At 38.1% G+C, this 17,374-nt stretch overlaps 1 long non-coding RNA gene across 1 annotated transcript in view; it reads right to left on the bottom strand.

Annotated features, from left to right (window-relative positions):
• LOC311632867 overlaps positions 1-11,027 on the bottom strand; it is a 35,676-nt gene extending 24,649 nt beyond the window's left edge. Inside the window, exons 1-2 of the long non-coding RNA XR_014796845.1 lie at positions 10,925-11,027; positions 9,955-10,076 (exon numbers count right to left, since the gene is read on the bottom strand). This is a non-coding gene — a long non-coding RNA (uncharacterized lncRNA). The remainder of the gene's footprint in view (positions 1-9,954; positions 10,077-10,924) is intronic.
• Positions 11,028-17,374: the final 6,347 nt, after the last annotated feature.

The raw sequence follows: 17,374 nt of genomic DNA on the forward strand, positions 1-17,374 counted from the left end.
GAGGGCTCCACGGTATATCCAACCTTCTCTCCTAGTTCCAATCAGCCAGACCCCAGCAGCAAGCTAACCTACCAGTCGGAGCATCTATTCCCTGGTGGTCAGTATGCGTCATAAGCGACTGATTGAGCAGTTGACTGAATGGTCAGCCAATCAGTTGGACACTTAGCATATTACACTTTTATTATATAAGATTAGAGGCACATTGTACGGAATTCATGTAAGAGTAGGCCTTCCTACCCCCAGCTGCCAGCATTGGCTTCTCTCTGGCACCCAGGACCAGGGCTTCCCTCCAGAACCTGGACTTCTCCAGGACCAAGCTTCTCTGAGGCCACCAGCAGGCACCCAGGACCTGGGCTTCTCTCACAGCTCTGGCTTCATCCAGAAGGTGGTCTGGAATGATGTCTGGAAGGACATCCAGTCTAATTAACATATTATGCTTTTATTATCAGAGATAATATGGGTTTCCATTTTTCTAGTCATTTTTTTAGCCCAAACTTAGTTTATCCACAATTTATTTTTTTTAGCCTCCACTCACCACTCAGAAACAAAGCTAATGCCACATACTTTAGCATTTGGTATGGCCAACAATTTCTGTATCTGTCAGTAATTGCTATCTAATATATCAACCCAAAATTTACCAGGTAAAACAAAAACAAAAACAATAACTGTTGTTTCTCATGATTTTTCAGGCTTATGAAGAAGTTTTGCTGATCTGAGCCTGACTTGACAATTCTCTTCTGTATTCCTTTATACAACTACAACCAGCTGGCCTGTTGGCCAAGGGCTTTGTTCCAGAGAGTTAGTTGGCTCAGCTCTCCTTCACATGCTTCCCCAGCCACTAACAGGGCATCCCAGCCTGTTCTCATGGGAGAGGAAGGGCCCTACGAAACCAGAGGTCACATGATCTCTGGAGATACAGTCTGAAACCAAGCATACCCTTTCTCAGACCACCATTGGCCAGAGAAAGTCACAAGGCCAGCCCATGCTCAAGAGTCAGGGGAAATAGAAACCCCTGATGGAACTACAAAGTTATATGGCAAAGTACATGGATACAATAAGAGGTGGAAAATTTGGGACATTTTTTTTTACTCTACCACAATCTTTGACAGAAGTCAGCACAGGGTGAATGGGGAACAATAAACTAAGAGCATTCATGCAAGGAGGGCTTTAATCTGAGCTCAATTTGATAGGATGAGTAGGAGTTAGTCAAATGAATGAAAGGGAGCTCATGCAGAATCTGTTACATAAAAAAGATGGTTTAAGAAATGTTGCTGAAACCAGTTTGGCTCAGTGGTAGAGTGTCGGTCTGCGGACTGAAGGGTCCCAGGTTCGATTCCGGTCAAGGGCATGTACCTTGGTTGCGGGCACATCCCCTGTAGGGGGTGTGCAAGAGGCAGCTGGTCGGTCGATGTTTCTCTCTCATCGACGTTTCTAACTCTCCCTCTCCCTTCCAATCTGTAAAAAATCAATAAAATATATTTAAAAAGAAAAGTTCATTCTTTAAAAAAAAAAAAAAAAGAAATGTTATAGAGGTCATTATATTTAAATTTCTATGTTGCTCCCATCATTGAGAGAAAAGAGTAAGCAAAAAGAAATAGAGCAAATGAGGGAGAAGGAGAAAAAGGTGACAGTTACAGGAAGAAAAGGGAAAAAATAAGTTGGCTGGTTTAGAATAAATGCATGTTCAAATTTTTAAAGATATCTCAGGGCTTTCTAGATTCCTTGCATTATTTCCTTATTACTAACCAATTATGTGTTGTGGTTGTTTTTAGTTGATCAAAATGCATTTACCTAGATTCTATAAATATTTCCCTATTTCCATGTCCATATTTTTTCCCAGGTCATTTTTTAAAATATATTTTATTGATTTTTTTACAGAGAGAAAGGGAGAGAGTTAGAGTCATCGATCAGCTGCTTCTTGCACACCCCCTACTGGGGATATGCCCGCAACCAAGGTACATACCCTTGACTAGAATCGAACCCGGGACCTTTCAGTTTGCAGGCTGACGCTCTATCCACTGAGCCAAACTGGTTTCGGCCCAGGCCATGTTTTTCTGGCACACCTTTTATTTGATCTTTTACTGACTTAAGAGTATAGACTGAGACTAGAATCTAGAAATATAGAAACTAGCACATGCAAAGACATTAAGGAGAGAGAAATTACAGGAGGTTCTGGGACCATGGATAGACAGTATTTTTTGGACTTGCCATACCCCCTCCCATCCTGTCCTCAGGCTTCTGACTTCTGCTTAGAGGAATGACAAACATTCCTCCAGGAAACCTTTAATACATTCTTCTCCTTTTCTGATCTATCAGCATAGTCTCATGTGGCCTTGGCACTGGAGTCAGAATGTCTGGGTTTAACCCCAATTTCCCCACCTACCATCTGAATAGGCCTCTCTATAACTTAGTTTCTCCATCTGTAAAATGGTGATGACAGCTTAGAGGGCTGTTGTAAGAATTTATGACAATAATGCATAAAGGGTTTAGAGCAATACCTGGCACTTAACATATTCATCGCTTATAAATATTATTGGCTTTCTTGTTGTTAATATTGTTATTATTATGGCAAATTGCCAGTTTGCGATTCTGAATGGAATTTGTTGTCTTTGTTACTTTTCATGTGCTCCCTTCTCCCTCCCTGAACAAACACGGCCCTAAACACTGGATCTCGGTGGGGGTGGAGGAGCTGAGATGGGAGTGAGAGTAGAGCAGAGTGTGGGCCAAGGAAGATCCAGAAGCTTTTCCTGTGGAGTGAATAGAGACTGGGATCAAAGTGTTACTATCAAGAGGCCCATTTGAGATGTGTTAAAGCAGGAACTGCTGCCTCTGGGGCAGAGTGCGTGTGTTTGAGAGGGAAAAGATCCCCTCCGTAGCTGTAGGGCAGTCTCAAGGACTTTTTAAACAGGGTAAAGTTAACTGACTTCAGGAGCTTTTCTCAATTAAAATAAAACTGCTTTGAAGGGTAGAGACAGGGGCTACACATTGAGTTCAATCCTGATAACCAATAATTTATTTACTCAATCATTTCTACATAAAGAAATACTCATAAAAACAAAACAAAAACAACAACAACAAAAAAAACACACTAAGTGATGGGGTTCTGAGTTGATGAACACATTGAGGCATGGGGAGGGTGGCACACCCCAACTTCAGGAAGACAGAAGCTTCTGTGTTTAAGACTCTTTGGACCTCACCTTATACACCTCTTCATCTGGCTAGTTACTTCTATCGTTAATAATAAACTATAATAGTAAGTACAGAATTTTCCTAAGTTCTGTGGGTCCTTCCAGCAAGCTAGCAAATCTGAAGAGGGGATTGTGGGAATCCTCAAGTTTGTAGCCAAGTTGTACAAAAGTACAGATAGCCTGGGTACCTCATTACAACTGGTATTTGAAATTTGGGGGGGGGGGTAGTCTTGTGAGACTGAACTCTTAACCTGTAGGGTCTGAATTGAAATGTTGGACACTTAGTTTATGTCAAGGAGATCCAGTTTAATTTACTTGTCAAAATATGGGATCTTCCACAAATATTTTAGGCCTTCCACTGCTATTGGTGGGAAGATCTCTATGTCTCCACAAATTGCTAGTGGGAGTGAGTTTCTTGCAATATCCCATGAAAAGGAACTTTCTGAGACTTGCATGGGAGGATGAGACATTGTAGAAAGCTTTATTTCTGTGGACTTGCACTCCTGAGTTTGCAAGGACCCATGCCCTCTGTTCCGGCAAGGAAGAAGGCTCAGAGCTAAAATCAAAGCCAACGTCCAGACTTTCCTCTCCATGTGCGACACAGTCTAATATGGTAGCAGGCTCGCTTAGTTTGTGCTCCCGGCTGCAGTCTATTAATCCATTGTGTGTGGGGTCCACATGGCCACAGGTCATGGAGGGAACATATATGAATGCAAGGAAGCAGGAGCAAAACTAAAGGAACCAGAGAGCCAAGAGACGGAACTCCTTGTTTAGGGGATTATGTATTCCCAAATTTTCGGTGGGCTTGCAATGGTCATACCCACTCTAGCCAATGATCTCTGTCCCCAGATTTGAGTGACAGACGCCTTCCCTTTGCTACCCTAACTTCCCTGTGCTTGCACCCATCTTCCTCTTTGTCTAGTCCCTCACCCCAGTGATCCACAGGGAATGGCCCCAGGGTTTCCTGGGGCATGCAAAGCTGCAGCTTCCTGGTGAGGCTGTGCAAATGACATGCCGATAATGTCTGGCCTTTCCTTTTGCTCCTTTTCTATGGTTTAATTACAACTAGCTCATTACAACGGTATCATTATGATGGACCAAGATTATCAGAGCATTATAGAAACACTTAATGCCCAATTATAAAAGAATGGTTAATTAAATTATAATGCATAAGTAAAGGTAGCATTAAACAAATATTAAATTTATGTTTGCTAAACATTTGAATAGCATTGGGAAATGTTTACAATTCAAGATTAGGTTCAAGAAAGGCAGTATACAAAGCAGGGAATAAAACATGATGCCAAAAACAACATAAATGCACACATAGAAAGCAGGCTGGAAGCATATGCTTTGAAATGTTAGCAGTAATATTAATTTTCTTTTATAATTCTGTGTATTTTCCAAATTTGTCTGTGTCAACGTCTGCTCCCTTCCTCATGTGGGTTAATTATTTTTTTCTTTAGGAACCACCAAGCAAAATACAAATGCCAAGCAGTTGGCTTGAACCGTGCATAAATTTGCTTGTTAAATTGCACTCTATCAGAATAATAGCAAGCAGTCCATTCTTTTTATAATGAGTTCTTTGCTTTTTCTCTAAGATGGGCACAATCTTAAATTTATCTTAATCAATTTTCTCAAATTAAGCTGCCGCAAGACCTACTTTCCTCTAGCTTGTTACAAGTGTTATCTCTAATGAGAAATACAATTTAACAAATGCAAAGGATGGGATGCCTGAGCAGTAGCAACTGTTTGGCTGGCTGGCTGGAGCTCCCAAAACTCACAATAGGATTTTCTAGAATCACACTCCTGTGTCCTCCATTGGAACTCAACCAATAGGCTCATGCATGACAATGAGCCTCACCCTTCTAGAAAAGGCACCGGAGAGCTTTTCAGCACACATTTAATTTTTCTTCTATTATTGGAGGCCATAATGCCATTCCCAGTTGTACTTAGCAAAAGTTAAATGGCAAATGAAGGGGAAAAGAAAGTGCATTTGATGGGGAAAGAATTTAGGGGAGGATGTAATGACAGTGTTTCATACAATTCATCACTAAAGAAAAGGCTAAAATCTGAGGAAAAGGCAAAAGTTATACTGTGCTGATAATCAAATTGCCTTCATATTACCCCTTGCTGGTTTTATAGTAATTGCCACAAACATGAGAAACTAAATTGCTTTTTATACTGGTCTTCTAAACAGCCAGAAAATGTTCACATTCTATTATTAGAATAGACATAGGAAAGACATAACAAACATTCTTGCTTTCTTGATTCTGAACGTAACTCAGTAGTCTAAAAGAAAATGGGATGGAAGCCCTGGCCAGTGCGTCCTAGTTGGTTGGTGTCATACTGTGCACCAAAAGGTGGCTGCTTCCATTCCTGTTCAGGGCACATGCCTGGTTTTGAGCTCCAGCCCCATTATGTGGCGAGCAGGAGGTGACTGATCCATGTTTCCCTCTCACATCAATGTTTCTCTCTACCCATTTCCTCTCTCTCTAAAAATCAGTAAACTATTCTTTTTTAAACAGAGAAAGAAAATGGGATGGGAGGAAGAATGGAAATGAAAAGGCTCCACTTCAGTGCCACGCATAGTGGTTTCTATCCAATGCTTCAAGGGAGACATTCACATGGCCGCCCAGGGGTCAGTGCGCATCCTGGCTGCAGAATGCAATTACATTAGGTACTTCATGCTTCAAAGTGACTGGCGTTCACTAAGTGAATTGCATTTGTGGCCAGAATATTAATGACTATTATCATACTTGATGCATAATAACTCTCCAGTGAGTCATTTTGCCGAAGTTGTCATTTATTTAAAAAAAAAAAAAAAAAGGCAGTGAAAGGGAGGCTCATTTTCAAAGCTAGATTTTCTCCCCTTATATTTTAACCACTTTTATTTTGCCTCAGAATGTCTATGTTGGTGAAACTCAATATCTTTGCTGGTTTTCAGTAACAGGAATCACAGAAACATGCAAAATTCTCAGAGATGATTTCCTTACCCAGGACTATTAAAGAGTATTCTATGGCCCTAGTTTTCCCATATTAACCACTATTATTTGAAATCCTCTGTTACTAAGAGGTACTTATTTAAACATATAAGTTTGAGGGATTTATCCCAACATTAACTACACACAACTTCTGTGGTTAGGAGGTTAAGAATCTATTTTAAAAATACAACAACAAAAAACATGTGTTCTGTGAAGACATTGTTTTTCATGCCTACTAAAATGTGAATATCACCACTCTAAAAGAAAATTTTCCTTAGAAACAAAGTGATGAGCAAATCATAAAAATCAATATTAGAATAATTAATTTACTGCAACTTATCCACCTTCAGAGGATTTGCCTGAAGTTCTATCCTCAATGAAAAAGACATGCCCAGTTGCTCTTTAGAGAGATACTCAAAAGTGTATTAACTTCATTAATTTAGAAGTTGCACAGACACGGTGAGATGCATTTTCATTTAATGACCTTTTAAAGATAATATAAATGTTTTACATTGTATGTTTTGCTTTTCATGAGCGATGCATGCCTGGTTTCTAAAGCCACATTTAAACTACAGGTGCAACAAGGAATAGAATAAACAGAAGTTACAGAAGAACCATAATTGAAATATCATTCCAAACTCCTTCAGGCTGCTGGTGCACACACCAGAAAGCTACCCAGATTAGAAGGAACATGAATGCCTGAGACTGGAGTTTATATTTATGTCTCTTAGCCAACTTTAATGTAAGACAGAAGGTGAGTTCTGTTTCTCAGAAAGTGAAATAGGATGCCATAGAAGAGAGGTTTCCAAATTTGGCTGTATGTTTGAATTATTTGGAGAGCTTAAAAAAAATGGACTTATTGTTAAGATTTATGAATTATGAGTTTTCTAGATACAGGACCTTTGTCAAAAATTTGATTTGAAAATATTTTCTCCCAATTGCAAGTTTATCTTTTCATGCACTTAACAATGTCTTCACAGATTAAAAAAAAATTTAATTGGATAATATCCAATTCATAATTTTTTCCTTGTATGTATCATGTTTTTTGGTATAATGCCTTTAAAAAATCTTTGCTTAACCTGATGTCACAAATATTGTTTTCCTAAATTTTCTTCTAGAAGTTTTATAGTTGTAGGTTTTGCATTTATATCTACAAACATTTGCGTTATTAGCTTTTGTATAAGACATGAGATATGGTTTCAAGTTGTGTTTTGTTTTTGCCTATCAAAGTAAATTGCATGTCATGCATTTCTTTTAACTTCAAATTTTCTCTTTTGCTTTCAACTGTTTTGTTATTATATGCATAGGCATGTGCTGTAGTTTGTTTGGTTGATTGGTATTTATCCTGCTTGGTGTTCTCTGAATTTCTTGAATTTGAGGTTCCATGTCATTAATTTTGGAAAATTGTCAACTATTATTTCTTTAAATATTTCTTCTACCCATGTTTCTCTTTTCTCCTTTTGATATTCCAATATGCATATATAATTTGGGTTTATCCCACAGTTCTTGGATATTCTGTTTGTTACTGTTTTTGTTTTTTGTACCTTTTATTCTTTTGTTTCAGCTTGGGTAATTTCTACTGACATTTCTTCAAGTTTACTATTTCCTTGGCTATGTCCATACAGGGCACTCTTCAGCTTTGTCTACTCTCAGTGCATGCCAGACTTCAAATTCCCCTAATGATAAAGTGTCCAGATTGAGGGCTGGTTGACCCATTATCTGTTCCACCCTCAGCTTTCACTCTTCCCTTTATATGGTACTACAGAGAGGATCTGCATATTGCAGTTCTCCCACCAGTGCTCACTGTTTCTTGTACATCATGCTTGTTCACGTTGTGGAGGGAGTGGGGCACGGGTGGCATTCTCTGATGTTCTCTTTAGTATACGTGCTGCCACAGCAAGCACTCTGATGCTGTTTAAACCTCAGTATAGATAGGTATCTTTTCCCTGGGTTTGGGGAGTGTAACCTTTAAAATTCTCTTCTTAACCTCCAGCTCTGGTTCTGGGCCCAGCCTATATAGTAGTCTCAGGGAGACTGGTTTCAGGAACCCCCATGGACATCAAAATCTGAGGAAGGTCATAGTACAAAGCATAATGTTCCAGTTCCTCCCTCAGGAATAGAAGGTATTTTCCAGTTTCTTTCCTGCAGTTGCAATGAGTTTTTATCATTACTCTAGAGACAACAATTTGTGTTTTCTTCCCCCAACTCCATTTTCTCCTGCATTTCCATATTTTTGTTTATATTTATTTCTCTCCTATTGGAAAAATTTCTTTTTCTTATCTTTTAAATATATTCATATATATATACAATGATTTCCCTCAGTATTTGTCAGAAAATGTTTTCACTTTATTTCTATTTTAAAGGATACTTTTGCTAAATATGTAATTCCAGGTTGGCAGTTAATTCTTTCAGCACTTTTAAGAGCATTTTCTCATTCCCCACCTGGCTTCCATTTTTTCTCTTCAGAAATTAGCTATTAAGCTTGCTAATTCTTGCAGTTAATTAATCTTTAAGTTCTGACAAGTTTTAAAAAAATTTTTTACCTTCGTTTTTTAGGAATTTGACAATGATATGTCTAGGCTTCTTTTCCAAATCCTGCTGGACATTCCCTAAGCTTCTTAACTGTGAGTTGCTGATTTTCATTAGTTTAGGGAAGTTCTTGGATAAAATACCTAAAAATATTGCTATCATTTCACACTATTTTTCTCTATTTGGAGACTCCAATTACATGTAGATTAGATCTTTTTTAGTGTGTCTCACCTACTTTTGTGTAATGTATGAGTTTTTCTCTCTTTGATTCTGTTTGGCCATTTCTACTGACCTATTTTATTCATTGATCTTGAGTTCTTTGTCTAATTTGTAAAATATATTCATTTAGGTTTTTAAAAATATATTTTATTGATTTTTTACAAAGAGGAAGGAGAGAGATAGAGAGTTAGAAACATCGGTGAGAGAGAGACATTGATTAGCTGCCTCATGTACACTCCCCAGTGGGTATGTGCCTGCAACCAAGGTACATGCCCTTGACTGGAATCGAACCTGGTACCCTTGAGTCCGAAGACCAATGCTCTATCCACTGAGCCAAACCAGTTAGGGCTCTTCATTTAGTTTTTAATTGCAGTAATTATATTTATAGTTTTAGTTCTAAAACATACATTAGATTTCACTTTTTAAAAATTATAATACTTGCTGAAACCGGTTTGGCTCAATGGATAGAGCGTCGGCTTGGGGACTGAAAGGTCCCGGGTTCGATTCTGGTCAAGGGCATGTGCCTTGGTTGCGGGCATATCCCCAGTAGGGGGTGTGCAAGAGGCAGCTGATCAATGACTCTCTCTCATCAATGTTTCTAACTCTATCTCTCTCCCTTCCTCTCTGTACAAAATCAATAAAATATATTTAAAAAAAAACAAATAGACCAACTTCTCTTCTGATAAGCAACATTTAAAATAAATAAATGAATGAATAAATAAATAAATAAATAAATAAAAATAAAAATTATAATACTCTAGTGAAATTTTCCATCTTTTCATCTATTTTATATCTTTTCTCATAGAGTAAATGTATATTCTCATCAGCAAACTCTAGTGCCTGATCTTGTATTGTCTGCTTTTTTATTTTTTTATTTTTTTTGGTTACCTATTACATATTACTTCTTCACAGGTCTCATACTTTTTCTGTATGACACATAGTATGTATGAGGGAGCTATAGCATCCCCAGATGATGTTATATCCTACCATAAAGGAGTTTTTCTTTCCTTTGTTAAATAAGGCTGGGGACTACTTACCTGAATCTATTCAGAAATTGAGGTGGGTCTTCATTGGACTTCAGTTTTGCTAAAGATTTCATGAGTTCTGTCCTTCAGAGTTTTTCAGTGTCCCACCTTAGCCTCCTGGCATGGCTGCAAATCTGTCAGATGGTTGAGAGGGGACACTAGCAGTGTGCTTGAGGCAGCTTGACTTATGTGCATGAATACTGAAATCTTTGGTGGTCTTCCCCAATAGCAGTCTTTTGCCAGGGCAAACCCTGAATGGATGGATAGGTAGATGATAGATAGATAGATAGATAGATAGATAGATAGATAGATAGATAGATGGATATTCAATTGTTCATGCATCACTTATTGAAGACTCTCCTTTATCTTCTGCATTGCCTTGATATCTTTGTTGAATATCATATCAACTAGTTTCTGGATTCTATTCCGTTCTATTGATCTATATCTCTATCCTCATGCCAATCTAATTGTATTAATGCTTAATATTTTTAAATGAAGGTTAAATATCTATAAATTAACTTTAAATATATTTCACATAATTTGAAATCAATACTTTATTGAGCTACAAAATCTTAAGACTTAAAGATATTTTTAATAGAATTCAGAGAAAGGAAGGGAGAAAGAGAGAGAGATAGAAACATCAATGATCACTACTTCCTGCATTCCCCCCACTGGGAATGGAACCCACAGCTCAGGCTTGTGCACTGACCAGGAATAAAGAAAGCATCAACGTCCTGGTTCATAGGTTGATGCTCAACCAGCAAGCCACACCAGCCAGGCAAGACTTAAAGATTTAAATGATTAAAGTTTTAAGAATTGATAAATGTAAAACTGATAACTCATAAACAAATGTTATGACCAAACAGAGAAAAGAGGCTTTTAATATAAAATAAATCTTGATGATCATACAGAACAGGAGAGACTGAAGAAAAAAAGAAAATTATTGACATTATGAAACGGGGAGAAATTATGGAAGACTTACCAGAGTTGGCTACATTAGTTGTGCAGGAGAAGTTGGGGAAACTTTTCAATACCTGATCCCCAAATGCAAAGATATGGATTCTTTTGGAACAGAGCTAGGTTTGAGAACCACTTAACAATCAAATGGATATTCCAGATATAATGATCAAACATGCTTAGTCATTGTGGAAGGAGCAAAAGAAAACAAATATGCCATACAGAAGAGAGGACTGTAATGTAAGATATTTGGAATTAGCTAAGTTTCAGAGAAATGCAGTTATTGTTAATAAGTATTAATAATTATTAACAAAATTGCATACATCTACATAGACTCAGGTATTTGATATTACACGATCTAACTTCTACATGGTAGGCTAGAAATGTTTATAAATTAATAACTACCATTTTTTAAATATCTCAGGTTGAGTTCCTCCAGAAGCAGATCCTGAGACAATGACTCAATGTTGTTACTTTATTTAGAAACCACAGTAGGGGAGAGGAGAAATGATAAAGAAAACAGAAGGCAGCCAATAAATGTGTTATTGAGCTAGCTACCACTGTGATTGGCTAGAGCTGGCTCCTGTGGAGACACCTGGGAAGGATGCAAATAAGCCTCAGAATTATCCTGAGGTATTTATGCATCAACACCAGAAAGTCACCATTGGAGGACTTCTGGAGTGAGGGTGTAACTTCCCAGGCATTACTGGCCTTCCAGGATTTCAGAAATAGCCCTCAGGCAGAGAGCATCATGCATTGGCAGCCAGAAGCCAATCAGAGTCCACACAATTGGTAAAGTCTGGAGGGGAGGATGGAGAATGAAACAGACAGACTCTGCTGCAAGATGCCAGGGAACTTAGAAATTGCATCTAGTACATTATTTATAATCTTTACAAACACGGCAGGGAGTGTGTGTGTGTGTGTGTGTGTGTGTGTGTGTGTGTGTTTTGTTTTTGTGTTTTGGTTTTTTTTTTTTCCTATCTTTGCTTAGTGAGAGAGAAACCAAGAGACATCTGATAATTACCATGTGCCTTTTTTGTACCAGGCACTGTTCTAGACATTTGGGACAGAGTGGTAAATAAAACAGACTAGATATGTGGCCCTGTGGAGTTTATATTGTAGTGGAGGAGACTGTCGGCAACATAAACTGATACAGCTTCAGACATAGATAAGAGCTGAGAAGAAATAAATAAAACAAAATAAGGGAATTGACAACAACAGGGAGGACCTTTTTAGGTAATTAGTTTTGAGAAGCCTGCTCTTAAGAGATGAGATTGAGAAAATCAAACGCAATGAAGGCACCAGCTGAGTGACTAAATCCAGGCAGAGAAAATAGCAAGTCCACGGACCCAAAGAGGGTTCTTACTTGGAGTGAGTTTAAAGAACAAAACCTGTGCACCTATAGATGAGGACAATGGGGGGTGTGGAAAGGGGAGAGGGTGGGGTGGGGTGGGAACCTGGTGCAGGGGAGCAATGGAGGGGGGAAAAATGAGGAACATTTGTAATAATGTGAACAATAACGATTTATTAAAGTAAAAAAAAAATAGAACAAGGACGTCAATGTGGCTCAAATAGCATGGGGAAGAAGAGAGATAATCAGGAGTAAGGTTAAGAGAAGTAAGTCCTCATAGACCATAGTGAAGACTTTCACTTTTTTCTTTTTTTTATCCTCATCCAAGGATTGATTTTTAGAGAAAGAGAAACATCGATAAGTTGCCTCCGGTACATCCAGACTGGTTTCTCTCTCACTAAGCGAAGATAGGAAAAAACCCTCCTTGCTGTGTTTGTAAAGATTATAAATAATATACTAAATGCAATCTCTAAGTTCCCTGGCACATTGCAGCAGTCTGTCTGTTTCATCCCCCCTTCTCCCCCCCGCCCCCCTTCTCCCAGACTTTACCAATTGTATGGACTCTGATGGACTTCTGGCTGCCAATGCATGCTGCCCTTTCCCTGAGGGCTATTTCTGAACCTAGGTATGTGCCCTGCCCAAAAATTGAACCCACCACCTTTTTTGGTGTATGGGATAATGCTCCAGTCAACTGAGTCCCCCAACCAGGGCTATATTTAATTTCAGATTTAATCTTGAACATGTAACCGGTAAGAGTAGAATGAAAACAAGTAAGTTGAGAGTCAGAGTCCATTGCACTAATTCAGGAACAACGATGGTAGGGGTGTGGATAAATGATAAAGGACTCTCCCAAGAAGATAAAATTACTAATCATTCAATCCACTATTCAAACATAAGTCTTTCTTCCTTCTGGTGTGATGATCTTTGCACTGTTGTGCTGCTTTTCCTTAACAGCATAACATTTGCGTCTCTCTAGAGTTCTTTATGAATATGTACAGTCCATGGTGTTTCTTTGTCAAATTAAAATAAGAAAAACAAGGGAAATCTCCCAAAAAAATTGATAACAAGAAATCCCATTGATAGCCTGAATTTAATAAGCTTATAGCTGCCTTATTTTTGCAAACCCTGGGAAGTATGTATGTTGTTATACTTGCGGCACTAATACTTCATAGAACCTTTGACTGCCAACCTTCAGCATTATCTTCGTGAGACTCCCAGACTCACTGGAATCTCAAATTGCTGCTTTTCTACCTGCTGTGTGCTGTTAGTTGGAAAGAACCAAGCCATTTGTTTCCTCCACAAGCCTGAGATATTTCTTGAATCCACATGTAGTTCAAGGATGCTTTCACTCTCTTGTGGGGAGATTTTAAGTCTCAAAGGTCAATAGAAAGCTTTAGAATACACAGCCCTTTTCATCTTGCTAACAGCAGGGAAAGACTAAAAAAAACAGAACCTAACAGTAAGAAGGCATAAAGTATAAAAGGAATGGCAATGTACTTTCATTTATGTTTTTCAGACAAAAAAAAAAAAAAAAGGAAAGAAAACCAAAATAGCCTCACACTGTAATAATTACCTGGTTAGCATCTGGGTTTGTCATGCTGCAGGGATATTGATGGGACTGACTGTGGGGACTCTGGTCTAACCAATGACAGGATCATGACTTCAGAAACTGCAGTTGGCTTTTATGGGCTTCCTGGTCAGTCCTCACCACACTAGCCCTCCCGAAGCACTATTCATGTATTAGTATTAGGGATGCCTGCTTCTCCCTTTTCCTTCTCTGAGAGATGCAATCATCTTCTTTTGTTGTTTAAATCAATAGTAAATCCCTCTGCCATTACCAAAATACTTGAAGAACTCTAGTGGGTGGGTCCTGGATAACAATTCACAAGGTAAATACATGATCTGTCCTTAGGTGCCATAGAGTAGAAGAAGAAAAAGGGAGCAGTAAAGTAAAGCCAGACTGCCTGGGCTTGAATCCCAGGTCCTTCATTTACTTACTATTTGAGCAAATGGCTCAGCCTTCAATGCCTCAGTTTCCTAATCTGAAAACTGGGGATGATAATAATATTTGCCCTAGGATTTGAGTGAGTTAGTATAGAAAATTTCTGGAATATCACTTCCCATGATAATGCATATTCACATATAACTTGATTCATTTCTATCCTTACAGCCCAACCAGTGTCCCCACAAATCTGCTGGCCACATACCCCAGGACTGGGCTGAAGAAATGGGTGTCAGCTAATTGGGAGCCTCAACCAGGATTTCAGACCCAGAATCATTGCTCCCAGATGACATCAATCCACAGCCAGAACAAGAATGTCCTAGGGTAGTGGTCGGCAAACTCATTAGTCAACAGAGCCAAATATCAACAGTACAACGATTGACATTTCTTTTGAGAGCAAATTTTTTTAAACTTAAACTTCTTCTAACGCCACTTCTTCAAAATAGACTTGCCCAGGCCGTGGTATTTTGTAGAAGAGCCACACTCAAGGGGCCAAAGAGCTGCATGTGGCTCTCAAGCCACAGTTTGCCAACCACGGCCCTAAGGTATCAGTTAGAGCTGTCTTTTTTCTTTCTTTCTACATTTATCACATTCTGTGGCCAAGCTTTTTAGCATTACTATTTAAAAGTTAGCAGAGAGGGAGTGCCTGTCACTCTCCCAGGTGGTCTTTCTGCTCCATGAATGCAGGGACCTCATCTCTCCAACTTGAGTCTCTTCCTGTTTAATAAGGGTGCTGTGACCTACCCATGGAGTTAGTGTAGGTTAAATATCCTGCTGTTTACTCAAAAGATATCACCTGCTGTCTTCCTCAGATCTGTAAATTAAACTTAGAAAACAAAGCATCACTTGCACAAAAGACCAGAGGCCCCAATACTTACAGTGAATAGTAATCCCTTCAAGGTCAGGCAAGAGGTGAGATCAAAGCCTCTTAAACCCAAAGAAAAGATTGATTTCCAGGAGTGTAGGAAGCACTAATGTACTCAGTGAGGCCTGAATGACAAGAACTGTGCAGCTTCATCTTATCAAAAATAAGGAGGTCTTTGCACATTTGAATTCAGGTCTCTTACTTTGTACTGGGTTAGGGTCAATAAGTAGTATTTTCTGGTGTTTGTTTTGTCTTCTAAATCAAAACCATGTTTTTCATTTTTTAACCCTCATTACCGTAAGCCAATATTAGGTAATTTTTCATTCTGACTTTTTCTGTCATTCATGACAGCAGCCTTTTCATTACTTATGTATCACCAACCACACACTCATTTGCTTATGCATTTAAATATTTTCAGGCATAAATTGGTTTTATATATTCAATCTTGGTATGCAGTCCAAAGAAATAGTAGTTCAGCTTGAAATTTCAGGTGCTTATGAAAAGAGAAAACTAGCTCATTAGTGGGCAGACAAGAAGTCAGCCAAAAACACATACAAAGGATTTTGTTTTCCAATGAAGGTTTCAACACTTAGCCTAAACCAGTGGTCAGCAAACTCATTAGTCATCAGAGCCAAATATCAACGTTACAAAGATTAAAATTTCTTTTGAGAGCCAAATATTTTAAACTTAAACTTCTTCTAACACCACTTCTTCAAAATAGACTTGCCCAGGCCATGGTATTTTGTGGAAGAACTACACTCAAGGAGCCAAAGAGTTGCATGTGGTTTGCCAACCATTGGCCTAAACTATCTAAATCTAGGGAAGCTGAAATCTGTACTTCAGCTCTTGATAATCTACCCCAAATACACACTATAAATTTTAGTTACACTATACAAATACTTTAATGTATATTTCATTTAAAATTTCTTTCTAAGAAGAAACCATCTATATATATCTATAAAAGCCTAATATACAAATTGTCCCTACAGGAGTTCAACTGTAAGACCAATCACTTGCTATGATGTGCACTGACCAGCAAGGGGCAGCGTGGAACATAAGAAGGCCCTGGCCAGCAGCCAGAAGGTCCCAATTAGCCCTGATCACCGGCCAGACCTAAGGACCCTATCCTTGCATGATTTTGCGCTCCAGGCCTTTAGTTTTATTATAATAAAAAACATATTTATTAATAACATCTAGTATAGAGGAAGCTACTATTAACCATTTTCCACAAAGGTTTCTTGAGTATCTATGCATATAAAATGTCATAATAACATAGAGCTTAAAAGCATGAGTTTTAGAGGTAGGATCTGAGTTCAAATGTTGACTCTACCACTTACTTATCTTGGGTAAGTTACCTTCTTTGTTCCTCAGTCTCCTCGTAGACAAAATGGATAAAATAATGTAGCTACCACACAGTGTTGTTATGAAAACTAAATTCAACAAATGTGAAAAAAATTCTTATCATAGAACAAGTACCCAATAAACATCAACTATTCTTAAAAGAGGCTCAGCATTGGAAAATCTCCTAATTGCCTCTCTGATTAGCAATGGTAAAAAAATAAATAAATAAAAAAAAAAAAAATGCTAACACTCATTGGTTGGAGTGGGTGCACTGTGAAAAAAAGGGTACTTTTATGCAAGGAGACTAAATTGGCCCAAACTTTTTGGAAGGTATTTGGCAGTAGACAGCCCAACCTTTAAAATGCATATTCCCTTTGATCCAGAAATTCAACATACAGAAGTTAAGCCTAAGAAAGCATTAGACAAATGGGCAAAGATGAATAAACAGAATGGTCATGGTCAATGTACTGGTTTTTTAACAACTTCGAATTAGAAGCTACTTAAAAAGGGGTACAGTTAATGATAGTGGACCTTGTCCATAAAATAGAATTCAATACTATTATTCATGAAAATGGTAGTATTGATATAGAAAGATGATAAAGTGAAAATAGCATTAATTTAGTCTGATTCAAGTTTTTGTAATATGCATAAATGTGTGTGTGCATAGAAAAAGTCTGAACGACTGTATACTAAACTATTACCAGTTGTTATTTCTGAAGAGGGGGCGGGCTAGAAGAGGTCAATGAGGAGAAAAAGGGGATATATGTAATACTTTCACCAATAAATATTTTTTAAAAGAAAATATATTACTTTCATGATCATAAAAAAACACCTGTGAAACTGGTTAATAAAAGTTTGATTTAAAGAAACCCCTAAATCTACAGAAAAGCATTATGGTGTTAAATTATTAGACAAC

This window comes from Pipistrellus hanaki (genome assembly GCF_964339955.1).
Source record: "Pipistrellus hanaki genome assembly, chromosome: 14".
Taxonomy (NCBI): Eukaryota; Metazoa; Chordata; class Mammalia; order Chiroptera; family Vespertilionidae; genus Pipistrellus; species Pipistrellus hanaki.